Here is a 15,640-nt window from a genome sequence, read left to right as displayed (position 1 = left end):
CCAGCTATATTTGAGCCCTTTTAAGAACAGCATAGGCATTAGTTGGAGAATGACGCCGAGGAAGGACATCTCTGGTCGAGTAACAGACCCTGCTGCACATATGAAGGCACATGCAAGGAACCAGCAATGTTCGGGGTGGCTCGTGCTAAGTGCTGCTCTGTGTCAGTGGTGGCATTCGGGGTTGAAGGTATAGGAGGCAGCCAGCTCAGGAAGGTCCTGGGGTCTGACCTTAATCCATTGTGTTGGTGGCCACCGAGGGAGTGCCATAAGGTGGCACGTCGCTGGGTCGGTGGGAGGTCAGGTAGCAGCCAATCCCAGTACTGCATGGGGCTCTGGCCAGAAGGGACCATTGAGGCTTTTGTTCATTGTTTGGGGTTTCCTCTATATTTGCTTAACTTGTTTGGGGCTTTCTTCATGACAATATAGACCAAATGCCTATATCGTGTCACCTCCAGTTGTATCTCATTTGAAGAATCATCTTTGTTCCATGTTTTCTGAAACGGCTCATATGTTCTAGAACAGTCCTATTTTGGAAAGGGCTCCAGGGTAGCATGAGTCTCATGTATTTACATGTGGACAGTCTGGTAGAACTGACGTATAGTGCAGGTCTTAAACAGTTGAGTATATTGGCTTTGGGCCCAGGGATGGGTCTGTGCCGATTTCAGTGTGGTTCCCCAGGAAAGACCCTGTGTAATTTTAGGAGTTCATGGGCGGGGAGTGGTAAGTAACTTGGCTTAAAGAGGAAATGAATGGACACAATTTACTGAGACTTTTACTAAGTCTGCAAACAGAGTGGAGCTGAGCATGTGCCGCTCTTGAAGAAGTGTGGCTAGTGGGTACCTTAAGCCCTAGTGCCGTGACTGGAGTTAGCTAGCATTTTAATAAAGTACCTGGGAAAGGTGTGCAGTGATGTCTCCTAATTTATCATGACCCCACATTTGTCTGGAGGTGAAGTCTCATCCACAGTCACCCATGGCGGGACTCACGGAGCTGGATGGGGTGCGACAGGTGTAGTGTCCTAGGAGCTCAGGAGAAGCCACCCTAGCCAGGCAGGGGAGGGCAGGACCTGGGGCAGGCGCGCTCACTGTGAGCCCCTTCTGAAGAATCAGAAGGAGAAGCTGCTTTTGACAGAAGCTCTGTGAAATGTATGGGTGCTCTGGGGGATGGTGGAGAAAGCTGCCGTGGTGGCACAGACTCACATATAAAATAAAATCGCCCTGCAGAGAAGGCTCCGCCTCCTCTGATGGATGTGTGCTCGTGAAGATGTATCAGTCACACTTAGAGGACAGAAAGCTTAGGTGTGCCCTTCACAGAGAAGCCGGCGTGGCTGTGTTTACTTAATGCCGCGCTGTCGGGTGCTTTCAGCGATCGTTTCTCATGGCCGATTCTGGTGTGCCCATTCCCCCTAAGACATAAAGGTCGGCGGTTTGGACTTCACTTTAGGCTTAAATGCTGTTTTTCAAAAAATGTTTTTAAAAAGCTTTCATTTTGAGATAGTTATAGATTCCTGTTCAATTATAAGAAGCATGAACGTTGTCAGAATCAAAATGGAGTCACTTGTGCTAAAACCCTGACAAACAGAGCCATGAAAAGCCAGGAGGGGAGGGTTCTCACGCACAAATGCCTGATAACAAGAACTCTCAGCAAAGACTGCAAAAATTACAAGCTTGCAAAAGGCCATGACAACCTGACATCTGCCCAGCAACTTCCTGTCCATCCTCAGACTGGCACTATCCTCTTCATTGATCCTTGTAGCCAAGGATGATTATCTCAAGACAATTGCCATCTTCCTTATTTTCCCTTTAAAAGCCTTTGCCTTCCTTTCACTCCTTAAATATGCATCTAATTCACCGTGGCATGCAAATTCACATCGCAATACATACTCCTAAATCAACATCATCTTCTCTTGGAGTCTCCCTCTCTGTTGTTTAGGTTGACAGCAGTAAGGTGGACGTACCATGTACCCTCCACCCAGTTTCCCCTAAAGGTGGCATTTGCGTAGCTGCAGTGCCACATCCCAGCCAGGACAGTGAAGACGCAGGAGAGTTTTGTGAGAAGGCCCTGGTGCTTCCTCATATAGCCACATTTACCTTCCTTCCTCCCATCCACCTCAGACACAAATCTGTTCTCCCATTTTATAATTTTGTCATTTTAAGAATGTCATATAAATGCAGTTCTACAGTATGTCACCTTTTGAGATTGGCCAAAGCCTATTTTTAAAAGTATTGTGCCCATTCGGCTTGTGATCCCTGCAGTTAGCTTGCAAGTGTTTTGTGTGTGTGCGTGTGTGTGTGTGTGTGTGTGTGTGTAAATGGAGAAATCATGGCATGCAATTTGGCATCTCAGGCAAGTGCGGTTACCACCCTGGTCCAAGCCATATTACCTGGATTTTTGCAGTGACCTCTCCATAGTCACGCTGCTCCTGCCCTCTCCCACAACACTCCAATCTCAGGACAGCAGCTGCAGTGATTCTCATGATGCACAATGTCACAGAACCTTCCAATAGCTCCCTGACTCCCTCGGGGATACACACCAGAGTCCCAACAAGTTTTCCAGACTCTCCATGATCCTTTCCATACCACGCCCTCCCTCGCCGTCTACCATCTGCTTTGGCCCCTGGCCTCCTGGCTGGTCCTGCAATGTACGAGGCCCCTTCCAGCCTCAGAGCTTTTGAACTGGCCGTTCCCTTTGCCTGAGCAACCTTCCATGAACATCAGTGGGTTGATGGCCGGGGGCAGTGGTTCATGTCTGTAATCCCAGCACTTTGAGAGGCCAAGGAGGGCAGATCACCCACCTGAGGTCAGGAGTTCAAGACCAGCCTGGCCAACATGGTGAAACCCTGTCTCTACTAAAAACACAAAAATTAGCCAGGCGTGGTGGCAGATGCCTGTAGTCCCAGCTACTCAGGAGGCTGAGGCAGGAGAATCGCTTGAACTCAGGAGGTAGAGGCTGCAATGAGCCAAGATTGGGTGACAGAGTGAGACTCTGTCTCAAACAAAAACAAAAACAATCTATGGGTTGATGCCTCACCCTCTTCAGGTTCTTTGTGCAACATCTTCTCAAGAGGCCTTCTGGACTTCTCCCTGTCTTTAACAGGGTAATTTTATCCTTACCCCCAGCATATCTTATCACTGCTTTATTTTGCTCCATGCCCTCATCAACGAACCCGGCATTTCATATATTTTAGTGGCTTACTTGATACTTGACTGTCTTCCTTTGCTGAAATGTAAGCTCCATGAGGGCAGGACATTTTGTTGGTTTTATTCCCTGCTATAGGCTCCTTGTCTAGAATGCTGCCCGCAAATAGCAGAGGCTCAGTGACTACTTACTAAATGACTGGATGTGCTTTCTTCGGTATTAGTTACATATGATATATCTAAATATATTTATGTATGTTGACTGGCCTCCAGCAGAATAACGAAGTGGTGCTGAGTGTGGGACAGTGCCCTGCTTCCCTCCCACCCTAACTGTGTGGTGTCAGCATATGCATTAGTGAGAGAGTTGCTTTGTGTTGGAAGTCCATTTTCAGTTGGAGAGAAGATTGTATTTACACAGTATGTGAGTGTCCTAGGGCTGCTGTAATAAAGTACCACAAACTGAGTGGCTTTAAACAGCAGAAATATATTATCTTGCAGCTCTGGAGCTGGAAGTCTGGAATCTGTAGGGCCTGTCATGCTCTCTTGGAAGGCCTTGGGAGAGACCCTTTCCTTGCTTCTTCCTAGCTTCTTGTGATTTCCTTGGCTGTTAGACACACCAGTCCAACTTCTGCGTCCACATCATATGGCATTCTCCCTGCGTCTTCTCTTATAAAGACCCTGGTCATATGGGATTAGATTTGGCCATCTGAACTCTGTAAGACCGTATTTCCAAAATTTCCCAATAAGGTCGCATTCACAAATACCAGGGGTTAGAATTTCAATATATTTTTGGAAGGGATACAATTTAATTCATAACGTATGCTGTGCTTACCCACGTGATTCCTTTTCTTTTTTTAATTTTTAATTTTAATTTTAAGTTCCAGGGTACATGTGCAGGATATGCAGGTTTGTTACATAGGCAAATGTGTGCCACGGTGGTTTGCAGCACGTGTCAACTCATCACCTAGGTATTAAGCCTGGCATGCATTGGTTATTTTTCCTGATGCTCTGCCCCAACCCCCTGTCCTCCCCTGACAGGCCCCAGTGTGTGCTGTTCCCCTCTTTGTGTCCATGTATTCTCATTGTTCAGCTCCTACTTATAAATGAGAACATGTGGTGTTTTGTTTTCTGTTCCTGTATTAGTTTGCTGAGGATAATGGCTTGCAGCATCATCCATGTCCCTGCAAAGGACATGATCTCATTCCTTCTTATGGCTGCATAGTATTCCATGGTGTATATGTCCCACATTTTAAAAATCCAGTCTATCGTTGATGGCCATTTGGGTTGATTTCATCTCTGCTATTGTGAATAGTGCTGCAATGGACATACGTGTGCATGTATCTTTATAACAGAATTATTTATATTTTTTTGGGTATAGACCCAGTAATGGGGTTGCTGGGTCAAATGGTATTTCCAGTTTTAAATCTTTGAGGAATCACCACACTGTCTTCCACAATGGTTGAACTAATTTACATTCCCATCAACAGTAAAAACGCTCCTATTTCTCCACAACCTCGACAGCATCTGTTATTTCTTGACTTCTTAATAATCGCCATTCTGACTGGCGTGAGGTGGTATCTCATTGTGGTTTTGATTTACATTCCTTTAATGATCAATGATGATTCCTTTTCAGTAGGCAAAAGAGTTTATCAGCTTCCAGCACTGGGCCATAGCCCAGATGAGGAAGGGATAAGCCGCTGAGATGCATTGTGTGCTGAACTGTCAACCTGGAGTTCCAAAGACCTATGGACACTCAAGTGGTCTTAATTACTTGATCAAGCCTGGCTAGGTCCTTCACTGATAGATTAAATAATAAGTAATTAACTCATATCTTCTGTGCGCAGGGCACTGTGCTAGGCTCTGGGGTTACAAAGATTTAGTAATAAAGAAGTTGGAATTGCTGTGACCATAAATGACAACCAAATACAATAAATGTAGCAATATAGGATCATCTTGGACTTTCTAATCAACGCCTACTTGCCAGATGTAGTGTTTTTCATTGAAGCATACAGAATTGTAAGATCAGGAAGAAGAACCACCAACTTTGTCTGAGGACTTTGCCTGGTCGGCACACTTCGGTGTTGACTCAATCTGAAACTCAAAAAATCAGTACATTTTTCTCCTATTCTATAAAATTTTGGATGTGCCTTTCTCTTTTTTTCTGTCTAGATTGTGTTTTCTAGTTGAGACTTCCAGGTCATGAGATGAGGGCAGCCTTGTTCTACCACAGACGGTCTATGGGCCACGGATCTGACAACCTTCTTGATGCTATGGAAAACCACCACGTTCTCTTTTCCTGTAACATGTGCCCTGGCTCCAATCTGTTTGTTAATACCACTTTCCACCCCACCCAACAATTTCCTTCTACTGCTTTCTGGTAGACTGGGAGAACTGAAGCGTCTTGTTTTGGCTAATAATTCTCAGAATCCATATATGTACCTGCTGATATTCAAACAAACCACACCCAAAGGATGTGAGGCCTTGGGGTGATCTTATTTTCACAGCTGCATCATGACTGCACTTTCAATGCTAGCACCTAGGGAGAATGAGGTTCAGGAGACAAACACTAGATGTCATCTGAGCAAATTGTGTGTCCATGTTAACAAGCATGCAGACTCTGACTTGGGGTCCTTGGGATGAGTTCCATGGGGTCCACTGGCACTCTAAAATTGTAATGTAGTTTCATTAAAGGAAACAATTCTCAGCATTTAGAGGGGTCACAGATAGTCTGGGTCACGACCACAGGGAGGGATTGACTACGTGTCCTCTTGGAATTCAAGCCCTGGAAAGCAGTGAGTGACCCAGGGCTCCCACACATGGGGGAAATCTCTAGTAAAAGCGCTCTTTGAATTCCATTAATGCCATACTCTGTTCTCTGATTATCCTAGCTTTGGGAGGACTTCCTTTCCCCTGGGCCCTGATAATGTTTCTTGTTAGTGGCACTCAGCTGATAGTAAATGTCTAATAGATACCCTCATCTTTTATGTGCCAATGTAGTGCTTCCTTCAGTAGACTGAAGCCCATTGCCTTTCTTACATATCTCCAAATTAATTCACTTGTATTCCCAGGGGAGTGGCTTGCTTAGTAACGCTATGTCACCCAATTGAATAGCATATTCAAAGATGTTTACTTTTGAAGGTAGGGAAATGTGTTGGAATTTGACTGGGTCTGGCCAGTCATGGAAATCACTGAAGACATTTTGGACTTACAATCAATAGGCAGATGGAAGAGGAGAAGTTGAATCAGATTATCTAAGTTTTCTTTCAACTGTCAAGATTTTAAAATTCCAATTAAAAGTGTATTTTCCAAGATGGAAGGAAATGAGGATCCAACGCTCCCTGTGCTGTGTGTGGAGGGAGAACTGGCCAAGAGCTGAGATGCTGGGAATCAGGCTGGGTCATTTTGTATTGGGTTGTGATTGGGGATATCAGGTGTTCTGTGGCATTTATTCCTCATATTGACATTATCTCATGTATGTGGAGTGTTTTATGATTTTCTTTCATATTTTATTCTTGCATCAATCCTATGAGGTAGGTGGGATTAGCTCCATTCATAGAAAATGGACTAAATTTGATATTTATAGAGAGAAACTTGAGTGGCATATTTGTTTTCTTTGGGGGCCTTGAATGGTGGTGGACACTCTCCTTCAAGAGGGGAAAAATGGACTCTTTCCACCCTTGACTTGACTTGACACTGATGGACATCCCCTTCTTCCTGAAAATCTCTCCTGCTTCTGTGATGCAACTTTTTTTCTGGTTCTCCTATCACTAAAATTTCAGATTTAAACTGAAATTTAAATTGAGTTCTGTGTTCTTTGGGTGGAGATGTTGAGTAGACAGTTGGACACACTGGAGCTCAGAGGAGAAGCCAGGGCTGGAGCTGGGAATTCAGGAGCCTTCCACATGTGGATGGTCTTTGCAGTCATAGCACCTGGTGTGCTACATGGGTAGAGGAGGAAGGAGTGGAGTAGAGAAGTGGGAAAGCCAGAGCTGGGCTGTGCAGTGCTCTACTATTTAGAGTTCTGGCAGAGGAGGAGGAGCTGGCAAAGGAGACCAAGATGGGGTAGTCAACGATGTGGAAGAGAAACCAGGGAGTGTGGTATCCTAGAAGCTAGTCTAGTGGTCAGGGAGGACCCGAGAAGAGGTGCTTCTAGGAGGAGACGCTCACTGTTGTCGGACATAGAGTAAGCTGAGGAGCAAGAGATGAAGACTTGGCAGCATGGAATCCTGACATTCACAAGATCTCATTCAGGGCACGAATTCATGTGTCCTTATGAATTCAGCTGCCACCATTGGCTTTCAGTTTTATATCTTTGGTTCTGATTTATCTCCAGGTTTAAACTTACTGCTTTTAATTATAGTTACAGCTGAGAGGGAACAAAGTATAGTAGAAAGAGCATGGTCCATAGTTTCGGATAGGTCTGAGCTCAACTGTCACTTACTAGATGTGTGCCCTTGGGCAAATCACTTAACTCTCTGCGACTCAGTTTCCTTATTTAAAAAAATGTGAATACCAAAGTGCAGTGCACAGGCTTGAAATGGGGATCAAAGAGAAAATAGTTATGATAACACAGCTCATTTTAAATCACTTCTGTATTGCCAGCTCCTTGCTTAGAATCTGACACATAGTAGGCACTCAGTAAATATCTGTTCCATAAATGAATGAAATCCCCGGCACTAAGTAGGTGGTCAGCAAATGCTCCTTTCCTTTCTTTTTTACTTCCTTAAATATTTTTTGCTATATTACAAGTGGATCCAAAACTTAAACTCTTAGCTTATTAGGTGTGTAGTATATTTTCCCCTCTTTGCTGATAATTTACCTATGCCCATTCATAATCATTAAATGAGTTATAATTATCTGTAATGTTTTAAAAATGGCTCATTAGCAAGTGGGGTTGTCACTGGGTCTATGTGGTAGTTCGCTCCTGGTCATGTCTGTCTCATTCACTCTGTTTCAAACCTACCCCTCCAGAACCTTTGCTTGGCCTCTCTTCTAAGGGTGTTTTTCAGGGAGCTTTCTGAGTAATATGAGTGGCGATTTTGGGTACAGTAATATCCAAGTGTTTAGCATAGTTAGACAATGACTTTCACATTTTGGGAAAAGGAATAAATTTTCAGGGAGTGTTTTTTGGTCTGGCATGCCAAGCAGTTTATAGTAGGCTGAGACTAGCTGGACTAGCAAACAATGGTCATTCTTTAAGAAACTATTTCTTGGTTACAAATTGAATTTGAAGAATGTGCGAAAAAATTCCACAAAAACCTGCAAAGTACTGGCTTCTAATTGGGTCTCTGACGCCTGCCAACAGAAGGCATGAGTCCTTCCCAACTACAGGCATTTGCTCTTTAGGGCTGGTTTTTTCTTATGATTGTTATAAATACAAGTATCTATGGAATTCCTCCAGTTCAATTTCCCCAAACCATTCTGGAAAGCTGGTGGTTTATGTGGAGGGTGGGGGGGAATCTTGTTTTCTCTCTGAAACAGTAGCTTTTGCTTACACTGGATCCTAAACAAAATGGCCAAGAACTTTAAAACCTCAAATCCTAATGATTGAATTCAGCCAGATCTGATGGTGAAATTCAGTCTGATTTATGGCTGCATCACTTTCTGGGCAGATGTAATTACTCAAGTCAATGGCCTACTGACAAATAAGCATTGAAATTGTCAAAATTAAATTCCCAGAGGGGATCCCTTAAAAATAACAAACAGAAAGTAATGAAAATTAAACCAAAGCAGCTCTCATTTAAAAATCAGGAAATGATTTGATTCTACAAATCCAGAAGTGATGTTAGGTAGCAGTGGATTGGGCTGCTGACAACATGATATCTGACTACCAGTGGCTAAACAAGTAAGAGAATTGTTTATCTCATTCACCAGTAAACTTGGGAGCAGAGAGACCAGGACTGTCCCATGGTTTAACAAGGTTGTGGACACAAAGCCTTGTTCCATTTTCCACTTTGCTGTCATCATTCTCAAGATTGTCACTCCATGATTTAAGTTGGCAGCTGCATCACCAGGTATCATGTTGACATCCCAAGGGAAAACAAAGGAGGAAGGTACAAAAGGCCACTAGCCCATAACAGCCAAACCTAACCCCTTTAAAATGCTTTCTTAGAAATGGCAGGACTAACTTCCTTATGTCTGCCATTGGCTAGAGTTGATCATGTGACCATTCTAGCTGCAAGGGAAGCTGAAACGTCATGGCTGAATGTTTATTATTCCAGCCTTTGTAGTAGAAGGCAAGGGAGAAAGAAGCTGGGAATAGCTTTTGGGTAGCCAATTCATAGTGTCTACAGTGGTGGTTTCTGAATTTAATGCAATCTGCTAGACTGTAATATATTAGTTGGGAAACTGGACTTGAATGCGACTAATAAAAATCCAGCTTAAAATGTCTCAGAAACATCTTGAGGGATAAGGGAGATTTATTTTAAGAATATTCTCTGGGCAAATTACAGTCAGTTCCTGTTGGCTTGAGAGTTTGATTTTAGTTTTGCTGCTTGCAGTTTATTTTGAAACAGAATTTCTTCATGCTTCATTTTATTGCTCCATTTTTGTATTTTTCTGCTTTGTACATCTTTTCCAAGTTGGTGGGCGGTGGGGAAGGAGGGAGTAAAGTAGGAAGATAATGAAAGGGAATAATGAAAGATAAACTATATTAATGAATATTCTTTCTCTTTTCTCCATTTCCCCTGAAATGCAAATAAACAAACAATCTAGAATCTAACACATTCTAGGCAAACTTTGTCCATAAGGAGCCGTTAACCCTTGAAATAATGAGAGTACTTCTGAATGAAAGGCTTAGTTTGCCAGCATTGTGCAGTGGTGCAGGCAAACTTTGCTGGAGGTTGGGAGCCAATTCCTGAGGTCCCTAGAGGCAAAAGCGAACTGCCCAGGCAGCATGGAAGCTCTTTCCATGGGACCTTTTCATGTGAGGCAGCATGCCTGGCAGTCGCCTGCATGACAAGCTTACATGCAGCCCCCAGGCAGACCCCAGAGACACAGGGGTCTCTGGCACAGGATGCAGTTTACTGAAGCCCAGGTGTGAGGATCACCCTGACATGCAACCACTTGAAGCTCACAAGAGGTGGAAAGCACTTGCACAGAAACAAGTGGAGTTGGTGGTGGTGCTGACAGTCTGGAGGGGATAGAAATGAATCTGACAAATGCCATTTAAAGATTGGCCAGTGGTTCGCCTTTGGAGATTTGGATGGCTTCACCGTTTGGCTTCTTTGAGATGATGAAGAAAAAATGTGATTCACAACTGTATTCAGTGACTATCCAGTGTGCCCTTATAAACACATTGGCATACATACGTGAAAATTTGGCCTTTTCATCTGAATAAAATGGTGCGTTGTTATCAAAATGCTGGAAGAACAGCTGGTGATAACCATGGGGAATTTAGGTGGGGCTGCGATGGCTGAAGAGGTGAGCCCAGGGGTGCAGCTGGCTTTTCTGCTCAGGAGTGAGTGTTAGCTGCAACCAGTAATGGGGACCTGCAGCCTAGGGCAGAGCTCCTCACTCCATCAGTGTCCACCCTCCCTAGGTGAACATAACAGGGCGCTTTGGGGCCTGGAGTAGAATCCAGTAAGTTAGAGTTTCATGGGGAAATGGATTGGAGAGTGAGGAATGTGAACCAGGAATAGTCTGTGGGGCATGATCTGCTTCCATGGCTGTCCTCCACCTCCCATGGGACCTGGGACACCTGCTTGCCTTGATGTTCCTCTTTGACCTGACAAAGCACCGTGTGGTGTCAGAGGTTTTGTTTGTAAAGCTCTTTCCGTTCCCTGGTGTGTTTTATAATAAGTTCAGACTCTGAAGAGCTAGGGTGTGATTTTATTTTTTGTACAGTTATCCTTAAAGAACCCAATGCCAACTGTGGAAAACACTTTTATTGAACCCCATGCATATTGAGAAATGTCAGAAGGGAGCCCAGGTGGTTATTTTCATACCCAGACAGTGTCTACCCAACAGCAGCCTCCTTGGGGAAAATTCAATCCACCATCTGCAAATTTTACTAGTATTAGTTTTACATCACAGAGCCACAAAACAACCTGGACTTCCAGGGTTTTTTTCTGGGCGGGGGGGCTGGGTCATAAATATTTGGAAATATAATTGCAACATCCATTTGAAAAAATATTTAAAATTTGGTCAGTCATTTGAGTTGTTCCGGTGTTCTGCCTATGTGTTGTCAACCATCTGATGTTTCTGAATTTCTGAATATTTCTGTGCTATCTGGTATCATATGAATAATAGCTGAATTTTTCCACATTTCCTCTGAATCCTAGTCTCTATGTCATATATCACATTGATTCCTACCTCCAAGCTATACTGCTATTGTAGTACATCCTAACCTTTTCTGGCTGATTATCTGTTGACTTTTTGGTCCAAGATGTGTGGTTACACTGAGATCTGTGTTTTCTTCATTTCAGAGTCTGGGAAGTATTTGGTGGTTTCCAATGGAAAGTAAAACTTGAACTTCAAACAAAGATGAAGTAGGGAGACTTACGTAAGCACGAAGGGTTTGTTGCATTAAAGAGCAATCTTTGGTATACTTAAGAAATAATTTCAGCATTTTTGGGGTTTTATGGGACCAGTGTATTTCCAAAGCCCTTAACATTCCTTTGGGAGTTTCTTTGTAACTTAGTCTGTCCTCATTGGCTCCTCGTCATTTGCTGCAGGCTGGGTGGGCTGCCATGAATGTTCCACTAGGAATGGCAGTCGTACCAGGTGGTGTCTGCCTCAATTTCTTTGAGTGTGTCCAAATACACTGGCTGTGGGAGTAGCTTCAAAAATGATAATTTTTACTTTTTTTTTTTTTTTTTTTTTAAGATGGAGTCTTATTCTATCATCCAGGCTGGAGTGCAGTGGCGAAATCTCAGCTCACTGCAACCTCCACCTCCCAGGTTCAAGCGATTCTCCCGCCTCAGCCTCCTGAATTGCTGGGATTACAGGTGCCCACCACCATGCCCGCCAGACTAATTTTTGTATTTTTAGTAGAGACAGGGTTTCTCCATTTTGGCCGGGTTGGTCTTGAACTCCTGACCTCAGGTGATCCACCTGCCTCAGCCTCCCCAAGTGCTGAGATTATAGGCGCGAGCTGCTGCACCTGACCAATTTTTACTTTCATAGAAGATCTTGATTAATAATGTCCTAGCCCATTAAGGTCTGTCTACGGATGGCAGAAACCCAACTTGAGCTCATTTAAATTCCAGAATTCATTGGTTCTTGGAGCTATACCATGGGATGGGCAGGGGGCCAGTTGGCCTTTGGGATGCCTAGAACTAGGGCTGTCAGCATCATTGGAACTCTCTCCTCACCTCTGGTCTCTTCTCAATGTGACAGCAAGAGCTGGTCATCAGCAGTGCCAGAATTCTTCCTCCACAGCCTCATGAGCAGAAAGTACTGGCCACATCTCCGGTCCAGCTCCAGTTAGAACAATTCCTGGGACGTTCCCTGGGCAGTTTGGGGTCACTCGTCCATTACCAGAATAATTAGGGGAGCTTTACTGGATAGACAGAAATAATGTGTATTCATTCCACCATACAGTGTAGATTGGCTTCCTTATAGAGATTTTGTGGGGGACTGTAAGCATTTAGGCGAGCAGGAGGCTTTGGATTCACTTATTTTTACTTTAGGGAACCCTGAAGAAACAGCACCAATTTCAGTCAATGATGGCAGAGGCCACAGTTGCTGAGGGAACTCTCACCCCTTCTGGGCATTGGAAAGACTCTTCCCTGGCTGAGGCCAAATAGTATAAGAAGTAAAGGAGAAAAGCTATTTGGACTTTAATTTCTTTTGGTTTTGAGCTATAAGACAAAGAAAGCACTACGTTTGGAATTTTGTGATGGGACGGATTTCTGTGGAAATCCGGGTGTTCTTACATTGCTTGTATTGTGTTATGAGCAGATTGTCATGCCTGTCATCTCATTCCTGGGACTGTGCTGGGCTATTTTGGACGGCACAAGCTGGGCAAAATTTGGCATTGGAAAAGGACAAGACAGCAGTAAATTTTCAGCCTAGAGGTCAGCTTGACTTTGGAGTTGGCTAAAGAATGAGTTTTACTCATGTCAAAGCCTTCTGGGGTCCTGATAGGAGCAGTACTCCCATCTTTAACCCCAGGAAGATACATGGCAGGTCACTGATGTATCTCCTGAAGGTGGGGCAAGGTCGTCCTCATCCTCACCCTGAGGGGCAGCCACAGCTTGACCACAGGTTGACCGTTGCACCCAGTGGGGTCAAGGACAACCAGCTGGGGATGTTCAGGGAGCTTCCAAGGGGAGGAGCTGTGGTACCGAAGAGCACAACAGAGGACGTTTCTGGTCTGTGCCCTGTCCTGCAATCCACGGTGCAGCCAAAAGCGATTGGGAGGAGTACAGCCGGGTCGGCCTTCTTTCTTAACCTGGTGGCGTGAATGGATTAGAAGCCACAGGCATGAGTGCCTCCTCTCAGGTCTGCCTTCCTAAGGGAAAGTTCCATTTGGCTCCACTCGCACGTCCCTGTGGGAGTTCATGGGGTGAGGTCTAGGCCAGTTGCTCTCTGTCCACAACTGGGAAGCTGTGTGCTGAGTAGTCTGCCCTGCAGGCTCCTGCTAGGTCCTCCAATGGTCCAGAGCTGGAGTAGGGAAGACCATGAGGTAGGAATCACAATGGTGGCCACACGTTAGCGTCCACATTCTCCAGCTCAGCTTTGTCAGCAATAAACCTGATAATTGGCTTTCTGACTCTTTTATCTGTTTGTTCAATTTTGTTTTGAACTCAAATGTTCATCATGAGCACTTTTGTGCCCCATCCTTCAAGTTCAGAAACGGGTGCTTCATACATTTAGCCTGGGGAAATGAAACAGAAATGTAATTTCTGTTTTGATCAGCACACGAGAAATATATAGGCCCTTTTATTTCTTGGCCAAATGTATTCCATTTGGTATTTGTATCATTTCATTCTCACGCTGCTATAAAGAACTACCTGAGACTGGGGAATTTATGAAGAAAAGAGATTTAGTTGACTCATAGTTTTGCAGGCTGTACAGGAAGCAAGGCTGGGAGGCCTCAGGAAACTTACAATATTGGTGGAAAGTGAAGGGGAAGCAAGCACGTCTTTACGATGGTGGAGCAAGGGGGAGAGAGAGCGAAGCGGGAGGTGCCACACACTTTCAAATAACCAGATATTGTGAGACTCTGTCATGGGACAGCACTAGGGGGATGGTGCTAAACCATTAGAAACCACTCCATGATCTCATCACCCCCTACCTCCAACACTCAGGATCGCAATTCGACATGAGATTTGGGTGGGGACACGGAGCCAAACCACATCACTGTAAGAGATAGGTCCTAGGAATCCATGAATTGTCTAAGTACAGTGGGACCAGGAGTTTTGAGATCCAAAGAGAGTGCAAATCTATTTTTTGAAGACTTGATTTTCAAATAAAATCAAATGGATTTTTAGTTACTTGAATAATTTTCTCCAGGGAATACTTGGTAGAAAAATCAAAGGAGAAATAGCATTTGTTTTTCTTGTAACTGTGCCATCACTCATTGTCTCAGAAAATATTTGGTTTTACCTATTCAACATTTTATTAGTGGATATTTTTTAACCTCAGCTGTGTATTTTAACTTCATTATCTACACTGATTATGTGAGTGGTGAGCTCTGTTTCAGTGCAATCACAGAATTTAAAAATGTAAGCATGTTTATCAGTTGCTGTTTTGTTTCTAAATGGTAGACTGTAAATCAAACTTAAAGTATTCGTTTATTCCCCTAATATTTATTGAATGCTGACTCTGAGCCAACACTTTCAGTGCTGTAGCACATTTGGCTAAAATCAGTGAGTTTAAAAGTTAAAATAGAGCATATTCAGAGGAATTGTGCCTGATAGAAGATGGTTTTATTCTTTGTTTCTCCCTGGATTCGTCGTGCCTTTTTCTTTTTTTTTTTTTTGACAGGGTCTCACTCTGTCACCCAGGCTGAGGTGCAGGGGTACAATGATAAATCATAGCTCACTGCATCCTGTCCTCCCAGGCTCAAGCAATACTCCCACCTCAGCCTCCCATGTAACTGGGACTATAGGTGCATGACCCCATGTCCAGCTAATTTTTTTGTATTTTTTTAATGTATGGAAATGAGGTTTCACCATGCTGCTCGGCCTGGTCTCAAACTCCTCGGCTCAGGTGATCCACCTGCTGCAGCCTCCCAAAGTGCTGGGATTACCTACGTGAGCCACCACGCCCAGCCATGTCATGCTCTTATAACCACCCCTGCCCCCACCTCTGAAATCTACCATCCATTTGTCTTTTTCCTTTTACCTACCTTAAGAACTTAATGGAGTAACTATATGTCATTAAAAAATTGAAACAAAACCAAGACCAAAAGCAACACTTTTAATCCAGAAAGATTCAGTTACTATTTCAAATCACAGTTTTCTCAGCATGATTTCTCTACGAATTGTGTCATTATGGCATTATTTTTACCATTGATTCACTTTTTTCATTGATTCTGAACCTTCCTTCTCTTT

This window comes from Mandrillus leucophaeus, unplaced genomic scaffold, assembly GCF_000951045.1.
Source record: "Mandrillus leucophaeus isolate KB7577 unplaced genomic scaffold, Mleu.le_1.0 Scaffold160, whole genome shotgun sequence".
NCBI classification, from domain to species: Eukaryota; Metazoa; Chordata; class Mammalia; order Primates; family Cercopithecidae; genus Mandrillus; species Mandrillus leucophaeus.
The sequence above is the reverse complement of the archived record's forward strand: the minus strand, read 5'-3'. Positions refer to the sequence as shown.